This window comes from Callithrix jacchus, chromosome 2 (assembly GCF_049354715.1).
Source record: "Callithrix jacchus isolate 240 chromosome 2, calJac240_pri, whole genome shotgun sequence".
Classification (NCBI taxonomy): Eukaryota; Metazoa; Chordata; class Mammalia; order Primates; family Cebidae; genus Callithrix; species Callithrix jacchus.
In genome coordinates, this window is record NC_133503.1 from 82,464,350 (window position 1) to 82,479,218 (window position 14,869).

Sequence of the window (14,869 nt, forward strand, 5' to 3'; positions counted from 1 at the left end):
CTAGACACAGAAGAGGCCACATGGGCACTAGAAGGATGTAGAAAGGGGCAATAAATGCTTTTTTCCTCTTTTTGAGACAGAGTCTCACTCTGTCACCCAGGCTGGAGTGCAGTGGTACAATCTCAGCTCACTGCAATCTCTTCCTCCCCAGTTCAAGCAATTCTCCTGCATCAGACTTCCAAGTAGCTGGAATTACAGACATACACCATCACACCCAGCAAAGTTTTCTATCTTTAGCAGAGAGAGGGTTTCACAATATTGGCCAGGCTGGTCTCGAACTCCTGGCCTTAAGTGATCTGCCTGCCTCAGCCTCTCAAAGTGATGTTCACAATGTGAACCACTGTGTACAGCTGAAACTTTCTTTTTGAGCAAAAACTTAATACTATGTGTGTGTGTGTGTGTGTGTGTGTGTGTGTGCGCGCGCGCGTGCGCACATATATATATGCCACATACAATTCCTCAATGAATTCCAAAATAAACATTATTATTCTATCATCTATACTAGGTTTTCTGATCATAATTTTCAACAAAATTAGAAATCAATAACAGAAAACAGTCATTACATATGGAGTATGAAAAAAATTAAAAACAACAACCACATTATCTATGAATCTCGCTTCTGGGTATATATTCAAAATAAATAAAATCAGTATGTTAAAGAGACATATGTGCCCTCATGTTTACTGCAGCACAATGGCCAAGATATGGGATAAACCTGTGTCCATCAATGGATGAATGGATAAAGGAAATGTGGTGTACATACATAACGGAGTATTATTCAGTCTTCGAAAATCCTGTCATTTGGAACGACATGAATGAATTTAGAGGATTTTATGTTAAGTGAAATAAACCAGACACAGAAAGACAAATATCACATTATTTCACTTATATATGGAGCCTAAAAAATGTCAAACTCATAGAAATAGAATAGAGCGGTGGTGACCAGAGGCTGGTGATATTGGGGATTGGGGAGATGATATGTTTTGGTTCTTCATCCCCACTCAAATCTCATGCTGAATGGTAATCCCCAGTGTTGGAAGAGGGGCCTGGTGGGAGGTGATTAAATCATAGGAGTGGACATCCCCGTTGCTGTTCTCATGACAGTGAATGACTTCTCCTGAGATCTGGTTGTTTAAAAGTATGTAGCATGTCACCTTTCTCTCTCTCTCCGGCTCCACCAAGTGAAGGTGTGCCTGCTTCCCCTTCGCTGTTCTGACATGACTGAAAATTTCCTGAGACTTTCCCAGCCATGCTTTCTCTACAGCCTGTGAAATGGTGAGTCAATTAAGTCTCCTTTCTCCAAATATTATGCCAGTCTCAGGTGGTTCTTTATAGCAATGTGAGAGTGAACTTATACAGGAGATACTGGCCAAAGGGCACAAAATTTTAATTATACAAGAGGAGTAAATTTAAGTGATCTATTGTACATTGTGGTGACTATAGTTAATAACAATCTACTGTATATTTAAAAATCTCTAAGATAGTAGACTTAAAGTGTTCTCACAAAGAGAAAAGTCACTGAGGTGATACATGTTAATTTTGCTTGATTTAGCTGTTCCACAATCTATACATATTTCAAAACATTGTTATATACCCTAAATATATACAATTTGTGGTTGTCAATTAAAAAATAAAGAATGAAGGAAATCTATAACAGAAGAATAGCTTAAAAATCCTATATGATGGAAATAAAATAATATTACTAAAGAAATCTTCAGCAGAATGAAGTGGTTCACGCCTGTAATCCCAGCACTTTGGGAGACTGAGGTGGGTGGATTGCTTGAAACCAGGAGTTTGAGACCAGCCTGGGTTACATGAAGAAACCTCTACTAAGTAGTAGAAATCGCTACTAAGGTTGCAGTGAGCAGAGATCATGCCACCAGACAACAGTGAGACTCCATCACAAGGTAAAAATAAAAAATAATAATATTTTTATGAACAGGAAAAAGTTTTATTTAAGAAAAAAATGGCCCGGTGTGGTGGTTCACTCCTGTAATCCCAGCACTTTGGGAGGCTGAGGCAGACAGATCCCCTAACATCAGGAGTTGGAGACCAGCCTGGTCAACATGGCAAAATCCCATCTTCACTGAAAATACAAAAATTAGCTGGGTGTGGTGGCACATGCCTGTAATTCCAGCTTCTCGGGAGGCTAAGGCAGGAAAATCGCTTGAATCTGGGAGGCAGAGGTTGCAGTAAGGTAAGACTGTGCCACTGTACTCCAGGTTGGGTGACAGAGTGAGATTCCGTCTCAAAAAAAAAAAGAAAATAAAAGCAAAGGATATTATTTTAAAGTCAAACAATTACGTAAATACAAAATATCCCTCAGCCTGAGGACATGAACGGTGCGCCCTTGTCTGTGTAGACACCTACCAGTCTTTTGGAACTGCTCCAGCTCCTCACTGCTCAGCTGCTTGATGGACGTCATCATCACTGCCTTAAAGGCTCTCTTCAGATGCTTCGCCAGGACCATGTGATCTGGTTCTGCCCTTAGCCGAATGCCGTCCTTATTTTTATCTGTAGACAGTGTAACTTTTTGAACATTCAATTCCTATACTTAGTGCACAAGAGAAAACAAAAATGAGAAATCAAAACCTATGTTCACAAAAACATATGTCCACAGTAACACTATTCCCATCAGCCAGAAGATAAGCACAGTTCAAGTGTCCATCAACCATGAATGGACAATACTGTAGACACATGCAATGAAATATTTAGCAATATGAAGGACTGAAGCACTCATACATGCTACAACATAAATTAATGTAAAACATTATGCTAGCTGAAATATGCCAGACATAAAAGTCACAAATTGTACAATTCCACTAATATGAAATGTCCAGAGAAGGCAAACCAGAGACAGCAAATAGGTTCATGGATGCCGGGAAGTGGTCAGGTATCGAGGGGAAAATGGTGTGTGAATGCTAATGAATACTGGGTTTCTTTCTGGGATGATGAAAATGTTCTAAAACTGTGGTGATGGTTGTACAATTCTATAAATACGCTTAAAAACCAGTGACTTGTATGGTAAGAAAAAAATGTCTCTTATGAAGATCTACCAAGACAGTTGAGCGTAACAGAAAAAGGACCCCAGAACGAGAAATACAAACTTCATCCCTCAGAGGTAACCTTTGTGCAATCCATTTCATAGTACCACGAGGGTAACTATCAACCAAGCAGATGAATCAGTTAAACAGAACCCTTCATGCTTCAGTCATGCTACTGAGGATTACTGATGCAGCAGGCATGGTGATGGCACAGTAGATGGGAAAATGAGATCTCACGAGAACATGAGTCTGAAGCAAATACTATGGAATGTTTAGTTTTGCCATGATATTTAGGCTACATAGTGACTGAAGTAATTTATTTAAGATGTTTTCAGTGGCGCACACCTGTAATCCCAGCACTTCAGAAGGCCGAGGTGGGAAAACTGCTTGAGCTCAATAGTTAGAGACTGCCCCGGATAACATGGTAAAACCCCATCTGTACAAACGCCTGTACTACTATGCCTAATCTCAGCTATTTAAGTGACTGAAGTGAAAGGTGTGCCCGAGCCTAGGAGATGGAGTTTGTAGTGAGCAAAGATTACATCACTGCACTCCAGCCTGGGTGACAGAATGAGACCCTGTCTCAAAAAAAAAAAAAACAAAAACAAGAACAAAAAAGACCTATTTTATGCATAACCACAGGCACTAATTTCAGAATTTACAATCTAACTTTTAGTTTCTAATATTTCTCTGGAATTCTCAAGCAACTGAAAACCAAATACAGAAATTAATATTTTCTATAGCAATGATTTTAAATATTACCTGTGAAAATAAACAATGAAATAAAAAAATATTCGTTTTCTACAATCATAAGGAAGATGAGGGAAAATGTTATTCTTTTTCTTTTTTTTTTTGAGACAGAGTTTCGCTGTTGCTACTCAGACTGCAGTGCAATGGCACGATCTTGGCTCACCGCAACCTCTGCCTCATGGGTTCAAGCGATTCTCCTGCCTCAGCCTCCCGAGTAGCTGGGACTACAGGCGCGCACCAGCATGCCCAGCTAATTTTTGTATTTTTAGTACAGATGGGGTTTCACCTTGTTGACCAGAATGGTCTCCATCTTTTGACCTCGTGATCCACCCGCCTCGGCCTCCCAAAGTGCTGGGATTATATGCGTGAGCCACTGTGCCCGACCCATGTTATTCGTTTTTTTAAAAATAATGGAATAAAGATGTTTAGGAAGACAACTGACACCATAATTTAAACTTTGACCCTAAAACTCCACTTCTGGTATCTACCCAATATCCATACAGTGATATATGCATATATGAATATACATAGCTTTTGTTTGTAATCGGAAACCTAAATTTCAAACAACAGGAGAGTAATTATATAAATCATGAAGCAGCCAGGAAGTGAGACTCCAGAAGAGACTGAGTGGAAAGAGGCTCACTACGCTAGTGCCTTGACTATTTATAACCAATGCGAGGGCACTCCTCACTTGTATAATTTGGAGGAACAAAGTTTCTTTTGTAGTTATCAAAAAGTACTTAAGAAGGCCAGGCGAAGTGGGGCTCATGCCTGTAATCCCAGCACTCTGGAAGGCAAAGGTAGGCAGATCACTTGAGGTCAGGAGTTTAAGAAAAGCCTGGCCAACATGGTAAAACCCCAACTCTACTAAAAATACAAAAGTTAAGGCCGGGCGCGGTGGCTCAAGCCTGTAATCCCAGCACTTTGGGAGGCCGAGGAGGGTGGATGACGAGGTGAAGAGATTGAGACCATCCTGGTCAACATGGTGAAACCCCGTCTCTACTAAAAATACAAAAAATTAGCTGGGCATAGTGGTGCGTGCCTGTAATCCCAGCTACTCAGGAGGCTGAGGCAGGAGAGTTGCCTAAACCCAGGAAGCGGAGGTTGTGGTGAGCCAAGATTGCGCCATTGCACTCCAGCGTGGGTAACAAGAGCGAAACTCTGTCTCAAAAAAAAAAAAAAAATGTTAGCTGGGTGTGGTGGCATTGCCTGTAGTCCCAGATACTTGGGAGGCTGAGATAGGAGTATCACTTGAACCTAGTAGGTGGGGGTTGTGATAATGCACCACTGCACTCCAGCCTGGTTGACAGAGTGAGAGAGACTGACTCAAAAAAGCAAATAAGAGTACTTCGGGGAAGAGATGTGAATAAAGATGATAGGTTATATGTAAAAAAAACTCATTGATTCTAGAACATTTTTAAAAGAATTACATCAAATTTATGTTGATCCCAAGAACAGTGTAAAATATCACATACTGTTAAATTTGTTATGAATATACTAATAAAAATAAATTATACAGTCAATGTGTGCTTTATTGAAGATTATTCATCAAAATAATTTTCTCAAAGTAAGTCTATCCGTACCCAAAACAGACAAGTCATCCATCTTACCTCAATGACACACATCTCCAAAGACGTGATATCTCTAAGAGCTTCTGGATCTTGATGGATAACCACAATTTCTTTCAAAGGATACTAGGAGAAAAAGAGAGGGGAAAGGTCACTCAGCAGCCCATCCTCTAAACTGCAGAAAAATGAATATTAAATGTTTATTTGAACCTCAAGCTCTAGACTAGTCAGGCTGGACTAGTACTGTCATTCACACCCTCACTGCAGAAAAGAAGAAAGGCCACTGCTGGAGGCTCTCTATATTAAGAAAACACGCCAGACTTAAATGTTTAGGTGGGTGCCACGTAAAATAGAAGTAAAATTTCAAACCTTTATGGGAATAGTGTTCCGGTCTCTGATCACTCATTCAACTTCAATCACAGACTGCATCCGAGATATTGCACTGTTTTCTTATCAACCAATTCTTCTCTGAATGGTAGAGGTAGGAATATGAAAGAGATTAGATTAAGAAGGAAAATTCAAGACATTAGGCATGCTTACATGAGGAAGAGGGTCAGGCTACAGAAGTGTGACCAGGCCATCCTGATGAGGCACTGTAAGAAGGGCAGTGCAGTGCCCGCCTGGGGGACAAACAGAAGGAGGCAGCAGCCTGAGCCTGCCTTAGCACCCGGCACCTCCCCAAGGGGCCCACACAGTGCATGCCCACACCCCAGATGCTGCAGCTCTACAACGGGGTTCCATACCAAGCATCCCTGCTACCATGTACCGATGTGGGCCCCATCATGCAGCCTGAGGAGCGGTTCGTGTCAGCTGGGGGCTAGGGTGGGAGGCAGGGCACAGAGTGAGCTGGAACAGGGAAATGTCTCCTCTCCCCCACATGCTTAAGCAACTCTCCCTTCTTAGCACAGGTAAGACATTTCTATTTGATTCCTACCGAACACGGGGAAGCATGAGGTAGTGGATGCTGAGAGTGTCTTTGTCTTGAAAAGAAACAGGGGCAATCAGCACCTTTAGATTCTGGCACATAATTCAGTGAGAAAAGGCACGTAGGGAGCCTGTATGAAGACACAGGACATCACGTCAGTCATATGCAGTCATCAACAACTGACCTCATTTATACTGAGAAACAACTAAACATGTTAGCAACACAGTAACATGCACTGAAATGGGCATGAGGTTACGAAACACGCCCCATGAATGAGAAATGGCCTCACAGCCCTGAAGCATAGCTGTAGGACTATAGACAGAAAAACCCAAAGCATCTCTAGAATTCTGAAGGATGTCTAAAACAGAAACAGGAGCACCTAATGAAATATCAGCCAAGTCAATATGCACAGAGGACTAACTGCCCCAAACCTCAGAAACCTCATCTGTAAACTGGGGAAAACACGCTCTCCTTCACGAGATGAAGGAGATGAGATCAGGTCTGGAGAGGATCAGGCACAGGACCTTGTACAAAGCACATTTTCCTTCAGTTAAGGAGTAAATGGGAGCCTTATAACATAGAGAGTAGCAGAAACAGGATAAAAAAAAAGTTGAAGGCTTTCCACTTTTATATTATTTAACTAATATTTGAACTGATAGGAACATATATCAAACAACTACTTGCATGTTTTCCTCTCAACGCTAAGTCAAAGTATTTTTTAATGAAATATTTGCTAGGACATGTATAAGCTAGAGAACATCCCCATTATTTGCAATTATGCCAATCCACATTAAGATGAGGTATGTCTTGCGTTGCACTGCAGATTCTCCTCCTCGAGCCAAAGGCCCTGACATACACTAGACTACCAGAGACTGGAAGAAAAAAATGCAGTATTTCTTAGTCCTTACTTAACATGTATAAGCTAATAAGATTTCTGAAAAAAAAAAAAAAAAAAAAAAAAAAACACTACAACTGTAAGCTGTTATAAAACGTCTACTTCTCTTTTTGGTGTAATAACAGAGAAAAGATATAAAAGAAGGAGGCCGCAGCAAGCAGGTACCGAAGGCAGCACGCAGGCCAAAGGGTACTAGAAAGAAGCCCCCCATCTTACCATAAGTCTACAAAGAGAAAGCAGAACACTAAACAAGGTTTCTAGGGCCATGACACAATCTTCCATCCCATTTTCACCCTAAAGAATAAAAAAGAAACATAAACTTTAAACTGCTAAAATAAGTGTTTCTCATTTAAAAAAAAAAAACAGTTGATTAAAAAGAGGCAACCCTCAAAGAGCATGCAGTACACAGACAGGGCACGAGGCAGAGTAGGAAGAAAGGGTCACGACCACAGGCTGACTAGGGTGGCCCCGCAAGGCAGTGCAGGAAACCTTGTCAGGATGTGCAGCTGCTGTCCCTCTAACCCCACCTGACGCAAGATGATAGGAAAGTAAAGTCTAACTGTAGGACCAAAAGGCTGAGGGCAGAATGGATCTACCCACAACATACAGAATAAGCTGCTAACTGAAAACTTTAAAGTGCCTTTAAATAAGATATTTTATGTTAAAAAGAAGTATGTACTGTGTATTAAAAAAAAAAAAAAACTAATTCATTGTATGAAAAACGAAGATAATGAAAAAATTTCAACCATGAATACCTTATCCAGAGATAACTACTGTACACATCTTAGCATATGTCCTGCATATGTGTGTGTGAGATACACCTGCACAAAAACGAAATAACAGTTGTGTTGCAGGGTTTTATTATTAATGCATTTTAAGCCATGACTCACTGGGTGCGGCAGCTCACGCCTGTAATACCAGTGCTTTCAGAGGCTGAGGTAGGTGGATCACATAAAGTCAGGAGTCCAAGGCCAGCCTAGCCAACATAATGAAACCTGTCTCTACTAAAAATACAAAAATTAGCTGGGCGTGGTGGCACACACTTGTAATCTCAGCTCCTCATAAGACTGAGGCAGGAGAATCATTTGAACCTGGGAGGTAGAGGTTGTAGTACGTTGAGATCCTGCCACTGCACTCCAGCCTGGGTGACAAGAGTGAAACTCTGTCTCAAAAAACAAAAAAAAACAAAAAAAAAAAAAAACCAAGACATGATGGGTGGTAGGAGCCTTTACTGGGCCTACAGTAAAGAGACTCCACTCTCCCTGTTATACATCATTGTTATTTATTTACCTTGCTGAAGCCCTGAGACCAGGACCTATGTGCTCTGTTCATCCTAAACCCACAACAATTACATAGTTCTGTTCACAGCCAAATAACCAACTCCCTTCTGGTAAAAGGAAGGTGGTATTCCTCTCAATATTAAAGCCATACCTGCCAATATTTTTATAAAATATTTGCATGGTTTTATTTAAAATGTTAACAAGTCTGCTCAGTTTGGTCCTGTTTCTGCCCCGACATTCTCCCTCCAATAGATGTATGTAATTGTGTTGTGAAAAAGAAATGCAAAATGACTTTTAGAATTTATAGATCCCTATGCCTCAAACGACAAATATACTTAAAATGCAATGTGAAATAAGAAGAAAAACACAGCTTCAAAAACAGAGCATCTGAAAATGTTCCTTTCCCTTTGGGCTATTCTCATACTTCTTCTATTCTCAAACTTCATGTGCTTTTTGCTTTTCTCAACGGCAGTCTGCACTTACCTTTTATCTTCTGCGGTTCATTCTAATGTACCAATTGGCGAGAATATGTACAAACTCCACAAGGCGAGGCACCACAGTGTAAAGCCTATGAGCTAAAAAATAAGACAAGTCAATCAGGCAGCAAGTGAGTACCAGGCACCTGGCGGGGAGAGGGCTGGATATAACAAAGAACGGGCCCACGTCTTCTATCCAAGGTCCTCCACTTACTAAGAACCAAAATGAAGCAATCATGTAACGACCATTTCTTGAGGATGTGCTACATGGCAGTCAAGGTATTTGGAAATGCACACAAAAAACTATCCTGTGAGCCACATGAGAATTCCAACTGGTCAGTGAAAAAAGCCAAAAACTCCAAGATGTGTGGAACAAAGTCCAAGGCTGCCCACTACATAAATGTAGAAAATACCGTTTACAGGGAGGTGTGCAATTTGACAGCATAAACATTGCCCTACTCCTTTCTATTGCAGTACATTCGACTGCAACTAAAAGACATACAAAAACTCAAAGCAGATGCTAAAAGCCATAGCATAGGCCAATGATTCTCAAACAAAGGCAACTTTGCTCTTCGAGGAACATGGGTCAACGTTTTAAGAAACAGTTTGCTTAACACAACTTGGTGGGTAGAACAGTGCTCCTGGAATCTAATGGGTAAACCCCGGAGATGGTGCTCAACATCTTATAATGCACAGCACAGCCCCACCACAGAGGATGATTTAGCCGAAACTGTCTATAGTGCTGCCGTTGAGAAACTGGCATAGGATATGAATAAAATATAACTTGCTTTCTAAGTATTAAAACGGTCAAGTAAAAACAGCGAAAGGGGTAGTGAAAGTCTTGAGGAATTAGGAGGATTTGAAGGGTTCCCTGAAAAACTCAGAGGTCAGACAGGAAAGAAAGGGTGTTTAGCCAGTCCTGTCTGAGGCTAGGCTTATTTTAAGGATTCGCATTCACCTCCCCTTTAAATTGATACTCTGTTGAATAAAAACAAACACCAAAAGACCAGCACTTAGAAACAAACACAATTTATGATCATGAAAAGAATCCAGGGAGTGTTCATGAGGCTTCTGGTCTAAGCTAAAGAGATGAGATTTGCAACGGGCATGCTCTCTGCTGCTGTTCACAAAGACCAGAATTCGGGTGCCAGTGGGCTGAGCCCCAGGCCAGAGTCTTTAGCTGGTCACACTTTTCTCGACAGGTGATTTCAGTGACTGAGGTCTGTCTAAATGATTCTAGGCTTCATGCCACCTTTTACCTTCCAGGAAGCTCAGGTTTTCTATATTCTGGTTTCAACTCTGAGGAAATAATGATCCGCACACACAATGAATGAACTAACATACGGGGGCGGCAGCAGCAGCAGCCACTACCCAGGCCACCACCACCCTGTGAGCCAGGTCCTCTCACACCCACAGTGCTACGAAGGGAGTGGAGGGCATGAAGCTGACAGACTGGCAGAGCTGGGACTTAAATATGACCCACACAACGTGGCTGCTGATCTCGTTTCCAGGCAGATGAGGCTCCAGTCATGGGGCACACTCTCCAGACCCAGCTTCATCAGGTTATGGCAGCTACTCCAAGCAACAATCCCCACATTTCCCACCAACTCGTGTCACTCAGGAGGGAAAAGCAGAGACAGCAGGGAGCAGTCTGGGCAGAGTGTGCTGGACTCCCAGTGCTGCCCTCCTCAGGGCAAAAATCAGCCTCACACTCACTTCCATCTTCATCCATGTCCATCTGAGCAACAGCTGGACTGTCATGATCCTTCTATATTTTTAACGAGGTGGATAAATCCATTAGGGCGACTGATTAACAGTCTTTCTGTGCTACACGGGGCAGTACTGCCTTTCTCAGGGAGTGGCGTGTGCCAGTATATAGGCTACTGGTGAATCCCAGGTGTGTGGCAGCCGCTGCTCTGCCCAGCAGCAGCAGGATCTGCAGGGTCCCGTGAGGATGGATTTGCCTTGCCCTCTTTTGTCCTCACTGTGACCCAGGGCCTCTGCCTGACCACTTTAACTGATTGTCTGAGGTGTCCCAGATGTCTCACCTGGACCTATGGTTGTAACTATCTGAAACCCTGAGGAACTCAATGTAGTTTTCAATCTCTATAAAATTACCTAACAAACTTACTGTTATTATTTAATAGAAATATAGCAATACGTCGATTTCATTATTCCTCTTTTGACTTTTCTAAGTTTTCTGGAAAAGATGAGGACTATTCAGTAATAGACCTAAAAATAGGTTATCAATGTCATAAGTACCTATTATCTGCCAGCTACTTTACGTAAATCATCTCTACTTAAGCCTTACAAACAGTACTGGGCATTTTGCAGATAAAGACACTGAAGGTCAAGATAGAATGAATGGGCTCACGCCTATAATCCCAGCACTTTAGGAGGCTGAGGCAGGTGGATCACAAGGTCAAGAGACCGAGACCATCCTGGTCAACGAGGTGAAACTCCGTCTCTACTAAAAATACAAAAATTAGCTGGGCATGGTGTTGTGTGCCTGTTAATCCCAGCTACTCGGGAGGGTGAGGCAGGAGAAGTGCTTGAACCCAGAAGGCGGAGGTTGCGGTGAGCCGAGATCCAGCCTGGGTAACAACAGCGAAACTCCGTCTCAAAAAAAAAAGGAAAAAAAAAAAAAAAGATAGAATGAATGAGTAGCATCTGATGGCACAATGGGGATGATTACAGTCAACAATTTCTCGTACATTTATAAACAACTAAAAGGGTATACTTGGGATGTTTAAAGCTACAATAAATGCTTGAGGTAATGGATACCACATTTACCCTGATTTGATTATTACACATTGTGTGCCTGTCTAAAAATATCTCATATACCCCATAAATATATATATGTACCCATAAAAATTTAAAAAAAAAGAAAGAAAGAAAAAGAAACTGATGGTCAGACTTTAGGCAACTCTCTGCATTTGGAACAAGTGGTACAGCTGGACGCTGAACCCACAGCTATTGAACTCCAAAGCTCTTCTGTGGAGGGTGGAGCTCGCCAAGATACCCGCTAAAGACAGAATTGCTCAGGGCTTTTTTCTTTTTTAAATAATGGAGTTTCAATCTTGACACCCAGGCAGTGGTGCAATCTCGAGTCACTGCAGCCTCCGCCTCCCAGGTTCAAGCGATTCTCCTGCCTCAGCCTCCTGAGTAGCTGGGACTACACATGCCCACCTACATGGGAAGCTAACTTTTTCTTTAATATATTTTTAGTAGAGACGGGATTTCACCAATGTTCGCCAGGCTACTCTGGGACTCCTAACCTCAGGTGATCTGCCTCAACCTCCCAAAATGCTGGGGATTACACAGGTGTGAGCCACAAGCCAGGTCAGAATTCCCCAGGGCCTTGAAACAAAGAGATCCCAACAATTAACAAGCCTCAACAAAACTACATTTGAGAGGTGAAAGGAAGTAATTATTTAATATTCTGTATCTTTCAATCTTTCCACTATGTTTATAGACAGATCATACCAAAAGGGCAGTTACAAAGAGAGTAGTTCTGGGAGGACAGACCAAGAGAGACTCACCTGCCATTTCAGTCTGAAAGAAGCCAATGAGAGACTGCATGAAGGACAAGATCCCACTGGTCTGTAATGTTAGGGCTTTTTCTAACCGTGTTCTCACTGTAGAGAAATTCTATTTCTTCTTCCTAGGAAGGAACAATCAGTTAAACACTTGCACATTGGGGTAAGCTACCATAGGGAAATAAACTCTTTAAATCACTTAAACAAAACCAAAAACAAAAATCCCAAAGCCCGCTGGCAATGTGAATTTCTGATTTTCAGCAATATTTTCAAGATAAACACCAACGTAGGACATTAGGTCCTCAATTATGTTTTTGAGTGAACCGAAGAGAGTTTAGGAAAACATTACTTCTCTGCACCAAACTATAGTAATTAAGAATTGAGAGATATTCTAAAACCTTGTCAGAAAGTCCACCGTTTAGTTACTTTAAACCTCAGGAAGGAAGGACAGTAAAACTGTCTAGGACTGAATGATTGTCCGCAAACTGAAAATGAGTACTGAGAAGTAACCGCCATACTAAAGCTGTTCGTGTTACCCGGAATGTTCTATCCCACCCTTTGCAAAATCCTCCTTGATCTTAAGTCCCTGCTCCACACACAAAACTCATGCCCTGCTTTGTTTCTCTGGCAGCAGCACAAGCAGGTTCTAGCACAGATATATTAGCTCCAGCATAGATATATCTGACATGGCTCTGTAGGTACAAAACTAAAATAAATGATGAAAGAGAATTTGAATACCAACAAGACAGGGAACCTCGAAAGAAAGGCAGAGGCAATTCACATCTAGCCTGGGGAGGACTTGGGACAGCCCCACAACACCCAACAGAGGTCCTCTTCCCCAAACAGACCTCTAGATTTAAAAACGCCTTTATTATCTAGAAAACTATTTGGGGAGTTGAAGATCAACAAGCATACCAACATAACACATAATTATAACAGAGATGTATTGTTAAAAACCTAACTATAAACCAAATCTAAGAATTCTGACTAATAGTATAGGAGGCGCTTACATGAAAAACAATAAATACACACAAGGCAAAGCACCGCTTTGTACCTGAGCGCATCAGCACCACACTTCTGGATAATGGAAACTGGATCTGGATAATTCTTTGTCCATTGGCTCATTTTTTGGCCCTCACTTGTAAAACAAAAGGGAGATGCCAATTAAGTCAATATCACAGATGACCTTGAAAGAAGGATACAAAGCATTTGCCAATAGGAATACAAAAGAGGAAATGGGAAGGAGTAACTTAGAAGTTAGTGTTAACAAGCCAGTCACAGTGCTTTGTGCCTATAATCCCAGCACTTTGGGAGGCTGAGGCACGTAGATCACCTGAGGTCAGGAGTTCGAGACCAGCCTGGCCAACATGGTCAAACCCCGTCTTTTACTAAAAACACAAAAATTAGCTGTGTGTGGTGGTACACACCTGTAATCCCCACTACCGGGGACGTTGTTTTGCTAAGTTTACCATGATTTTGCTTGAATTCCTCTCCATCAATCTTCTCAGCTAAGATCGAGTTGAGCTTCACAGGGGAAGAGGGCTGCACCTAAGAAGTCAGCTCTCAGAGGACAAAAGGCCTGAAAGCACCCAGACAGGCAGGCACTGCGGGGAGGTCGCTCTCCTCCCAGTGGCCACTGTGGAGGCATTTCATAGAAATGCTCAAGGACCGTTCATATTTAGAATTCACATCAAACCGAGAACTCATGAGGGATATTGGACAGGAGTTAGAAAACTAGTTTCTCATACAACTGGAGCAAGGAGGGGAGAACCCTGGGCTTGAGACTTGCAATCCACCGCCTTCCCTGCAGTGTGGCCCCAGTTATGTTGTTTTGCAACTCTCCCTCCATATCCAATTGTCTTAGGAAGGGGCAAATGCTTCATAAGTGCCAACAGGCAGTGTTTCAGGAAATCATCAGTGTGTACCCGTCCATCTGAAAGCATCTTCCCTTCCCGAAGCCCCTCCCATCAGTGCAGAATTACTGCAGCCCAGCAGGGAGTGACGTGTGTGTGTGTGTCAGGAGATTTTGTTGCTGTGCTCTGAGTACTCACTCCTCATCTCCTCTGACCAGTTTCCTAACACTCCTCCTGTGCACAGCACAGAACGCGAGTGCTCTTTCCTGCCATTTGGATGCTGATACATGGTCAGTGACTCTCAGTGTGAAAACGAGAATGAAGCAAGTTTTTTTTTTAAAGACCGGCTACAAAAATTCCCGTGCTGAGAACCACATGTGATGACACTGAATTCCAAAGAGCAAGGATGTATGATGAAGATGAGGCCAGCAGTGAGCTGAGAGAGGCCAGCCAGGATTCTCACATGCGCGGGGGTGCATGGGCATGGGGATGGGACATGGGTGGAGTGCATCCCGGCTTGTCTCAGAATGGATGTGGGT

At 42.2% G+C, this 14,869-nt stretch overlaps 1 long non-coding RNA gene across 41 annotated transcripts in view; it reads right to left on the bottom strand.

Moving 5' to 3' along the window:
• LOC128931330 (uncharacterized) overlaps nucleotides 1–14,869 on the bottom strand; it is an 84,026-nt gene that overhangs the window by 54,940 nt on the left and 14,217 nt on the right. For 24 of the 41 annotated variants that reach the window (XR_008479562.2, XR_008479560.2, XR_008479549.2 and 21 more), the window contains 8 exons: nucleotides 13,532–13,615; nucleotides 12,481–12,602; nucleotides 8,946–9,037; nucleotides 7,399–7,476; nucleotides 6,297–6,417; nucleotides 5,732–5,830; nucleotides 5,405–5,488; nucleotides 2,371–2,553 (listed from right to left, as the gene is read on the bottom strand). This is a non-coding gene — a long non-coding RNA (uncharacterized LOC128931330). Of the gene's footprint in view, nucleotides 1–1,929; nucleotides 2,248–2,370; nucleotides 2,554–5,404; nucleotides 5,489–5,731; nucleotides 5,831–6,105; nucleotides 6,180–6,296; nucleotides 6,418–7,398; nucleotides 7,477–8,945; nucleotides 9,038–12,480; nucleotides 12,603–13,531; nucleotides 13,616–14,869 lie in introns of those variants that run through there. The other 17 variants (XR_013532106.1, XR_013532104.1, XR_008479542.2 and 14 more) reach the window with 5 other exon arrangements.